Source organism: Sminthopsis crassicaudata, chromosome 2 (assembly GCF_048593235.1).
Source record: "Sminthopsis crassicaudata isolate SCR6 chromosome 2, ASM4859323v1, whole genome shotgun sequence".
NCBI lineage: Eukaryota > Metazoa > Chordata > Mammalia > Dasyuromorphia > Dasyuridae > Sminthopsis > Sminthopsis crassicaudata.
Window position 1 is genome coordinate 387,361,255 of NC_133618.1, and position 10,505 is coordinate 387,371,759.

General features: G+C 40.4%; 1 protein-coding gene across 4 annotated transcripts in view; it reads right to left on the bottom strand.

The window, feature by feature from the left end:
* The window catches only part of SIL1 (SIL1 nucleotide exchange factor), a 327,722-nt gene extending 317,876 nt beyond the window's left edge, over positions 1-9,846 (bottom strand). The window contains exons 1-2 of one of the 4 annotated variants that reach the window (XM_074291467.1): positions 9,643-9,671; positions 7,818-7,990 (exon numbers count right to left, since the gene is read on the bottom strand). The gene's annotated coding sequence lies outside the window, so the exon portion shown is untranslated. Of the gene's footprint in view, positions 1-7,817; positions 7,991-9,642 lie in introns of all 4 variants that reach the window. The other 3 variants (XM_074291465.1, XM_074291470.1, XM_074291468.1) reach the window with 3 other exon arrangements.
* Positions 9,847-10,505: the final 659 nt, after the last annotated feature.

The window sequence follows — 10,505 nt, forward strand, 5'->3', positions numbered from 1 at the left end:
TTGTTTTTTTCTAGCTGCTTGCAAGATTTTCTCCTTTGTGTGGTAATTCTGCAGCTTAGCCACAATATTGCGTGGTGTTCTTTTTTTAGGGTCTATTTCAGAAGGAGTTTGATGAATTCTTTCGACATCTACTTTCCCTTCTGTTTCTATTATCTCTGGACAGTTTTCTTTGATGAGTTCCTGTAAAATAGAATCTAGGCTCTTTTTATGGTCATAGTTTTCAGGAAGTCCAATGATCCTCAGATTATCTCTCCTAGATCTATTTTCCAGGTCTATAGATTTTCCCAGTAAGTATTTGGCGTTATTCTCCAGCTTTTAATTTTTTTTGTTTTATTTGACTGATTCTTGGGTTCTCAATGAATCATTCATTTCTATTTGTTCCGTCCTGATTTTTAAGGAGTTATTTTCTTCATTCACAGTTTTTAGTTCTTTGTGTATATGCCCAATTGCGTTTTTAAATGAATTATTTTGCTCTATTGAATTTTTTTCCATTTCCCTAATTTTTTTTTTTAGAGAATTATTTTCTTTTTCCAATTCAGAAATCCTATTTTCTTGAGACTTTTTTATCTTTTCCAATTCAGAAATCCTACTTTCCTGTGATTTTTTAACCTTTTCTAATTCACAAATTTTGGTTCCCTGCATCTCCTGTGAATTCTTTATTTTTCCAACTCCAATTTCAGAACGTTGTTATTCTCTATCATAGCTTCTCTTTCCTTTCCCCATTTTTCTTCAAACTCTCTTAATTTTTTAATAGTCTCTTCTAGGAGAGAGTAACGTGATGGGGGGCAGGTATCGTTCCCCTTTAGGCTGTTATCTGCCAGGGTGAACAGCACGAGGTTAAAGAGGGCGGTTGCTGCCTGCAGTGGGCTTACATAGGGCCTGTGAGGTCACACACACAGCCAATCAGCGAGAGAGTCACCCATTACGAAACTATCTCAATATGGCCAGGATCCCGCCCAAGGGCAGTCCTAATATCCACAGAAATTACTTCCGGGCCTCAACCGATGAAAGTGCAGATAGGTCTTCAACAGCAGCCCTGCCTAAAAAGCTGAAGTGCTTATTTGTAATCCTATCTGCTGTAAAATGTCTCTTCCCCACAGATTGATGGGGATTTTTTCAACCACAAAAGGAGTAAAAACTCCTGTTTCACCTTCAAATACCCATCTTAAAGGGGTAGCACTAACTTCAGCTGCTATTGATCCTCCTACCCCAGACATGTAGGTGTCTGCCTTAGTCTTTGGCCAGTGACTGGGCCAGTTGGCACCTCTAATGACTGTGCGATCTGCACCTGTGTCCTTCCTAGATGCAGATCCAGCAGCAGAGTTCATCCCCACCAGAGACATTTGTAACCTGGGGATCCAAGAGAAGGACCAGACAACAGTCCAGAGAGACCAGCCAGATGTCAGCAGCCCTTCAGACATTGATGGCAGCGATGCCCCTCCTGACCGGAACACCAGAGACACCAGACACAGTTCCAGTGTTGCAGCTGAAATGGACTGTTTTGGGTGATACACAATATAAAGACTGTAAATGGACAATGGGCCTGCTTGCTTCTCCCGTGGCCACTTGCCATATGGTGGCCTGGGAAGAGGCTTTGCCCTATGCTTTCTATTGAAGGACTATGCTTTTAAATTAGTGGGTGAAAAACCAACACACCCACCTGCCATTGTTATTGAGACAATGTTACTGGACATGACTGCTTATGTGCACCTGTGAAACTAGAATTGTTCTAGAATTGTGAAAAGTGCAATAGAGAATTGTGATAAGCTAGAATTGCTCTAGGATTGTGAAAAGTGCAATTGAGAATTGTGATAAGCTAGAATTGTTCTAGGATTGTGACAAGTGCAATTGAGAATTGTGATAAGCTAGAATTGTTCTAGGAGTGTGAAAAGTGCAACAGAAAATTGTAAGAAACTAGAATTGGTCTAGAACTGTGATAAATGTAACTAGAATTGTGACAACCTACCTCACTGATATTTGTTAACTAGAATTGTGATGTTTTACCTTGTTGACTTCCCACCTCAGTGTTGACATCCTACCTCATTGGCATCCAACCTCTTTGGCTTATTATCTCGAGTATGACTTTGATGAATGGGTTGAACACTTGGGCCACTGTTGAGCCTGGTTCTCATTGTCATACTTCTGTTTACTGATCTGCTGCTTTGTACCTCCTTGGGCATAACACTGTCATCTCATGGATCAAGTGAACTATAGCTGGTGCTAAAAGTTTAGCTTGGTGAGATGTGCGGTTCCCGCAAAACAAGAGAAAGGGAATTGTAAGGGCCCTTTAAATGGGCGGACACAGTGCATCGGGAGATTGAGGCCCGGAAGTAATTTCTGTGGATATTAGGACTGCCCTTGGGCGGGATCCTGGCCATATTGAGATAGTTTCGTAATGGGTGACTCTCTCGCTGATTGGCTGTGTGTGTGACCTCACAGGCCCTATGTAAGCCCACTGCAGGCAGCAACCGCCCTCTTTAACCTCGTGCTGTTCACCCTGGCTCCTAGCCTGGGTGGCCAAGCCAAGATGGGTAGCCGAAAGAGGTAAGGATTTTGGTAGTGAACACATGGGTCTTCTGACCAGGTGTTCACTCGGGAACCAACAAGTCAGGGCATCAGTCAGGGCATTATGTGAGTAGGTATAATAAAGGCTTTTAAGATTACACGTGATTGTTCTTGAGTGCGCTACCGGTTATTAAGCTATAGATTCAAGAGATTGTGGCCAGAGACCTTAGAAGGCCTCAGAGGAGGCGAGCCGGGTAGAGCTCACACTGCAAAGGACAGTGGTCAAAGGTACTCTGGTGGGTCTAGGATAGACTAGTAATTGTAACTGCCAGGAGAGCACGTTACACATAGGATCTCTGCACCACCAGAAAGGGAATTCTCAGAACTCCCTACCTTTGCGCCATCACTAGACTTTTACTTCCTGACCACCAGAAACCTTAATTTCATTTGGATACCCCAAATCTAAACCTCATCAGATCTCGGAGTTGATCCAATCATTTTGGAGCAATTTAGAATTAGGCCCAAAGAGTTATTAAACTCCCTTTGAACCAGCAAAATACCTAGTAGGTGTGCTTCTCAAGATGATTAGGGAAAATAGAAAAGAACCTATATGTTCTCAATATTTAAAGCATCTCTCTCTAAGGTGGCAAATAACTGGAAACTGCAAGGATGCCTTTCTACCTCTCTTCTTTCTACCTCTCTGAGAAAGAACATGATTTGAAGTTGCAAGACAAAAGGTAGAATGACAATAGATTATGATATGATAAAGGAATCTTAGCAGTTCATGACTATGGATGTGGAATACTTAAGAGTAATAGCAAGATTAAGAGTAAATCCATTTCTATGTGAAGTTGGGGTAAGGGTGGGAAATAAATAATGGGGAGGAATCAAGTATGCTTAGAAACTGGAGGACTAAAGAATTTGATAAAGTATCCTTATCTATGTTGAAGGTTGAGAGGGAGGCACTGAATTCATCAAGGAAGGAGAATGTCCTGGAAGTCAGTAGACATATTATCAGAATTTGGATTGGGTGATAAATATGGACTAAATGAAACTCAAAGAATAAATTACTGAGTGATGGTAGATAGAGCCTGGACGTGGTAATGGGATGAAAGAAGTATTTCAACCGCTCAAGGAGGTCCATCATTAGGATCAATGAGTCTGGGAGAGAAAGACTGAAATAAACATTTATTAAGAATGTAATATCTATCCGTCAGATAGGGTGCTAAATACAAGTATTATCTCATTTGCTCCTTCTTCATCTCTATGCTGGTGACTCTCAAAACTACTCTGGTTACGCCATCTTTTTCCCAATTTCTCTTAATTCTAGTGCCCAATTTCTTAATTATTCCCTATTTATCCTATAATGTACATACCTTATTTATACTATTTGTTTTCTTCCCCCTTAGATTATGAATTCCCAAGAGGCAGCAACTTTCCCCTCTTTTTTGTATCCCCAGCACTTTGTAATATTGCATTTATTTTATATTTCTGTGATATACATTTTACATGTACTTGTAACCTCCATTGGAATATTAGTTCATTGCATACAGGAATTAATTTGTTCTTTGTATTTCTATCCCTAGCACCTAGTCCAGTGCCTTGCTGAGTGATTGAACTATGTTAAACATTGTGTAACATCCTTTTGAGTAACTCCAGTGAAAGAAAATTTTTATCCTTTGAGTGTGGTGGATTTGATCTCTGGACATGGTAAAAAATCAATTTCAGAATTATGCTCAAATATTTCCACTTCTTTACTCAACTCAATTTTTAATCTTGTTAAATCTACTTTAAATATCTTGCATCTTCCCCCTTTTTCCATTCACAAGGCTATCATCCTAGTTCACATTTTTATCACCTTTAACTTGGACTATTGCAAAAATCTAATTAAATTATTGGCGGCTATCATTTCCAAAATATATAGAGAATTGACTCTAGTTTATAAGAAATCAAGCCATTTTCCAATTTTTATCAATTGTCATTTTTATCAATTGGTCAAAGGATATGAACAGACAATTCTCAGATGAAGAAATTGAAACTATTTCTAGCCATATGAAAAGATGCTCCATTTCATTATTAATCAGAGAAATGCAAATTAAGACAACTCTGAGATACCCCTATATACGTCAGATTTACTAGAATGACAGGGAAAGATAATGCGTAACGTTGGAGGAGATGTGAGAAAACAGGGACACTGATACATTGTTGATGGAATTGTGAATACATTCAGCTATTCTGGAAAGCAATTTGGAACTATGCTCAAAAAGTTGTCAGACTGTGCACACTCTTTGACTCAGCAGTATTACTACTGGACTTATATCCCAAAGAGATCTTAAAGAAGGGAAAGGGACCTGTATGTGTAAGAATGTTTGTGGCAGCCCTTTTCTTAGTGGCTAGAAACTGGAAATTCAATAAATGCCCATCAATTGGAGAATGGCTGAATAAATGGAATATTATGGAATATTATTGTTCTGTAAGAAATGACCAGCAGGATGAATACAAAGAGGTCTGGAGAGACATGAACAGATGCTGAGTGAAATGAGCAGGATCAGAAGATCGTTGTATACTTCAACAACAATACTATACGATGATCAATTCTGATGGATGTGGCCATTTTCAACAATGAGATGAACCAAATCAGTTCCAATAGAGCAGTAATGAACTGAACCAGCTACACCCAGAGAAAGAACTCTAGGAGATAATTATGAACCACTACATAGAATTCCCAATCCCTCTAATTTTGTCCACCTGCATTTTTTATTTCCTTCACAGGCTAATTGTACACTATTTCAAAGTCCGATTCTTTTTGTACAGCAAAACAACTGTTTGGACATGTATACATATATTGTATTTAATTTATACTTTAAGATACTGAACATGTATTGGTCAACCTGCCATGGGGGGGAGGAGGGGAAGGAGGGGAAAAATTAGAACCAAAGGTATGGCAATTGTCAATGTTGCATATATCTGGTAAATAAAAACTATTAAATTAAAAATATATATATTGGCGGCTAATCTTTCTTCTCTCCAATCCAGCCTCCACAGAACTGTCAAATTTAAGTAATCTTTCTAAACCACAATGCCAATCACATTACTCCTTTGCTCAAGATTCTTCAATAACTCCCTATTTTCTCTAGGACAAAATTTTTTCTCATCTTGAATTTGAAGCCCCTCATGATTTAATTCTAACCTATCTTTTTAAAATCTAACCTATATTTCATATTATCCTTAATGCACTTCACATTCCAAAATGACTTACTTGTGTTTCCTAAGATATAATGTGGAGGTGTGAGAAGTGAAGGTTGAGAGATGCCCTAACAGCAATGGGATCCCCCTTGGCCAGTTGCGCAGGCTTTGTGAAAGAATTCAAAAATTCGCAAAGCCAATGAACCCCAGGCTCAAATTTTGTGAAAAAGATGGGTTTATTTACACTAAGAAAACAGCTTTCTTAGTGGGCAAACTCTTCTTAGAAATTAGCAAAAGTGGATTGAAAAACTTCTGGTTTTATTCTGTTTGTCCCGGCCCTGAGATGGGGAACAGTTTGGCCAAAATTTCCAATTGAACAAGATTACTTATCTGGGAATTACCCTTAAGAATGAGTGTGGCCCCCTCCCAGAGGCCCAGAGGGACTCCTGATCCCAGCCTTCCCCCACAGATTAAAGGGTCCCCCTACAAAGATTAAAGGGAATACAATTTACTCAATAGCACTCCATCTCAAGACTCCTTGACTTTAATGTTCTTGGTATTTGAAATATACTCATCTCATATTAAATAAACTGATGCTAAGTAAAATGAGCAGAAACAGAAAAACATTATATACAGCAACAAGAGTATAACACAGATCAATTCCGATGAACATGGCTCTCTCCAACAATGAAAGTTCAAACCAGTTCCAGTTGTTCAATAATGAAAAGAGCATCTATCCCCAGAGAGGACTGTGCACCACAACATCACATTCTTTCTCTTTTTATTATTGTTTGCTTGCATTTTTGTTTTCTTTCTCAGTTTTTTTTCTTCTTAATCAGATTTTTCTTGTGCAAAATAAATATATTAAATATGTATATGTATATTGGATTTAACATATATTTTATTTTATTATAGCTTTTTATTTACAAGACAAAGGTAATTTTTCAGCATTGACAACTGCAAAACCTATTCCAATTTTTCCCCTCCTTCCCCCCACCCCCTCTCCCAGATAGCAGATAGACTAATACATGTTAAATACAATATGAAGTAGGTTGTGCTCTCTTTAAGAAACTATCCTTTCAGATAGATTTATTACTTTCTGATTCCCAGCCCCTCCTAGCAGATGCATTATCAATTCAAGAAGCTAGGACCTTTGATTAACAAATCTTGGTCAAAAGCATCCCTTTGAATTCCAATAGGAGATCAGGGCCTGTCCCAGCCCCCATGGGATCTGAGCCAATTTAGGACTCCACCTATAGGCCCCTTTAGCTAAATCTCTCATTATATGAGATCATAAATAGATTAGAGGAACAGAGAATAGTCTACTTCTCAGACCAGTGGAGGAGGAAGGAATTTATGACCAGAGGAGAACTAGAGATCATTATTGATCACAAAATAGAAGATTTTGATTACATTAAACTAAAAAGTTTCTGTACAAACAATACTAATGCAAACAAGATTAGAAGGGAAGTAACAAATTGGGAAAATAGTTTTACAGTTAAAGGTTCTGATAAAGGCCTCATTTCCAAAATATATAGAGAACTGACCCTAATTTATAAGAAATCAAACCATTCTCCAATTGATAAATGGTCAAAGGATATGAACAGACAATTCTCAGAGGATGAAATTGAAACTATATCCACTCATATGAAAGTGTTCCAAATCACTATTGATCAGAGAGATGCAAATTAAGACAATTCTGAGATACCACTACACACCTGTCAGATTGGCTAAGATGACAGGAACAAATAATGATGAATGTTGGAGAGGATGTGGGAAAACTGGGACACTGATGCATTGTTGGTGAAGTTGTGAACGAATCCAGCCATTCTGGAGAGCAATTTGGAACTATGCCCAAAAAGTTATCAAACTCTGCATACCCTTTGACCCAGCATTGCTGCTATTGGGCTTATATCCCAAAGAAATACTGAGGAGTGGAAAGGGACCTGTATGTGCCAAAATGTTTGTGGCAGCTCTTTTCGTAGTGGCTAGAAACTGGAAGATGAATCGATGTCCATCAATTGGAGAATGGTTGGGTAAATTATGGTATATGAAGGTTCTGGAATATTATTGCTCTGTAAGAAATGACCAGCAGGAGGAATACAGAGAGGCTTGGAGAGACTTACATCAACTGATGCTGAGTGAAATGAGCAGAACCAGAAGATCTCTGTACACTTCAACAGCAACACTGTATGAGGATGTATTCGGATGGAAGTGGAAATCTTCAACATAAAGAAGATCCAACTCACTTCCAGTTGATCAATGATGGACAGAAACAGCTACACCCAGAGAAGGAACACTGGGAAGTGAATGTAAAGTGTTTGCACTACTGTCTTTCTACCCAGGTTACTTATACCTTCGGAATCCAATTCTTACCATGCAAAAAGAAAATTGGATTTACACACATATATTGTATTTAGGTTATACTGTAACACATGTAAAATGTATGGGATTGCCTGTCATCTAGGGGAGGGAGGGAAAATTTGGAAAAATGAATACAAGGGATAATATTATAAAAAAAATTACTTATGCATATATACTGTCAAAAAAATTATAAATAAAATAAAAAATAAAAATTAAAAAAAAATCTCTAATTATAAAAGAGCCAAGCTGGAGTCCTCTCTTTGTGACATGCCAAGGATCTCTGCCCGCTGGAACACTGGTTCTGGTGCCCTCCTCTCTTTACCTAACACCTTTTTTTTTTTTACTAACTAGACTTTAACCTTACTTCCAATTCCTATAATAAACCTCTTTTATCAATCTAGGTTTTGGGGTCTGTAAATTCCTTTATAAGGGACTCTGTGCTGTCACTAGACTGCATTTAACTCTATATCCTTGTGCCGAATCCTGAGGGGTTGCAGGGGAACTCTATTTGACTCCCTGTACCCCGAACCTGACACTAGACCTCAATTTCATCTAGGTACCCAAATTTAGACCTCTCCACATTTAACATATGTTAACATATTTAGCATGTATTAGACTATCTGCCATCTAGGAGAGGGGAGGGGGAGAAACTTTTCACCTGTGTGTCCTGAGAATATCACTTAGCATTTCTGTGCCTTCACTTCCAACCAGGACTGTCACAAAGAAAACCTGTGATGTGATATTGGTTCAATGCTTTGCAAACTTAATTGAGACATAAATCCCACCATTTTGACAGAAAAGGGGAACTAACACTTAAAAGGGAAATAATCCAAAACCCCGGTTTCACCGTGAAAATATCACTTATATTTACAAACAAACAGTTAAGAATCAACTAAAAGGGGGCAGCTAGGTGGCGCAGTGGATAGAGCACCAGCCTTGAATTCAGGAGGACCCGAGTTCAAATATGGTCTCAGACACTTAACACTTCCTGGCTGTGTGACCCTGAGCAAGTCACTTAACCCCTTGCCTCAAAAAAAAAAAAAAAAAAAATTATCAACTAAAAGTCTGCCCTTTTTTTGCCCACTAATAAGAGGCCATTTCTCCTCAAATTCTGACTTCAGAGGCTGCCTGTGCTTCGCTATTGGTTAGTTGGTTTCAGCAGAGGAAGGAAAGCCCATCGGAAAGCCCACTTCCAAATAACCCGCCCCGCCCCCCATTAAAAAAAAAATGGACGCCCTAAGAGATACCGGAAAGCATCCGAGGCTTTCCAGTAATTACGGATCCCTGCCCCTCACGGGGACCAAACTCCGTCTTCCCCCCACATCCTCCTTCCCGTCGCGCTCTCTCCCAGGGACCAGCCAGGAGGAGGAAGTTGGGGGAAACGGTCAAATGCCCAGGGCTCAGAGACTCGGACAAAACTGTGGGGGGCAGGGGCGGGGCCTTGTGCGGAAGTGCGGATGTTGAGTGGATCGGCTTGTACAAGGCAATCACGGGGATGGGGAACTATGATGGAGAGACCGCCCGAGGCAGGGCCGACAAGCCCCACGAGCACAGTTCAAGCCCCGCGGCGAAGCTCAGCACCCCTACCTTCGACTTCCCTCCCAGCAGCAAATAGAGAAGACCTGCGCAGCCCCCAGAATTCCCGGCGCCAGAGGTGGTAGCCAGCGGCGTCCCTTCCCGTGCGCAGGAGCAGACTTCGCCAACCTCCGGTCCTCCCGCGCTCTAATAACGCGTCACCCCCGAACTCCCCAATCACAGGTTGCCAGGACTTGGAGGTGTAGCCCCGCCCTCGTGGTTCCCCTCAAGCGGAGCAGGTGGCATGTTACGTCCTTCTACGCTGAGGCCCCGCCCCTTTCAGAGGTAGATTATCGCAATTGTCCCTCCGCGAGCAAAGGCGTTTTTAAAATACAGTGTCTGCGTCTGCGGGCGGGTAGTCAAAAAGTCCTCTCCTGTAAAACCGCGGCGCTGAGTAAGTAGTGAACATAACCACTGCTGTGTGTCATTAAGCTGGGGACACAGAAATGCGCAATTAGAATCAGAAAAGGAATTCCTCCGCAACCTCAAAAAAATCTATAATCATGTTACTCAACGAGCATTTATTAATCACTTACTGTGTCCAGGCACTATACTAATGGTAATAAGCAAGCTCCAGAGAGATACATTCAAAATCAATGTAGAAGACTGAATCGATTACGCTTCTGCTAAAGTAAAAGCGGGGGGAGGGTCCTGCTCTCGCATCAAGCAAAAGCCAAAATAAACTGTTAGCGCTCTGAGGTTTCAAAAGACCATTCCCAATCATATCCATTTAATCTCCACAACAACCCTGAAGGATGGATAGTATCCCCGTTTCACATCGGAGGAGGAGAAGGGTCAGATTTTCTGGGAAGTGTCTGAGGCTGAATTTGAACTCGCATTTCCCACCGTCTCCATTGGATGGACTTGCTAAACTA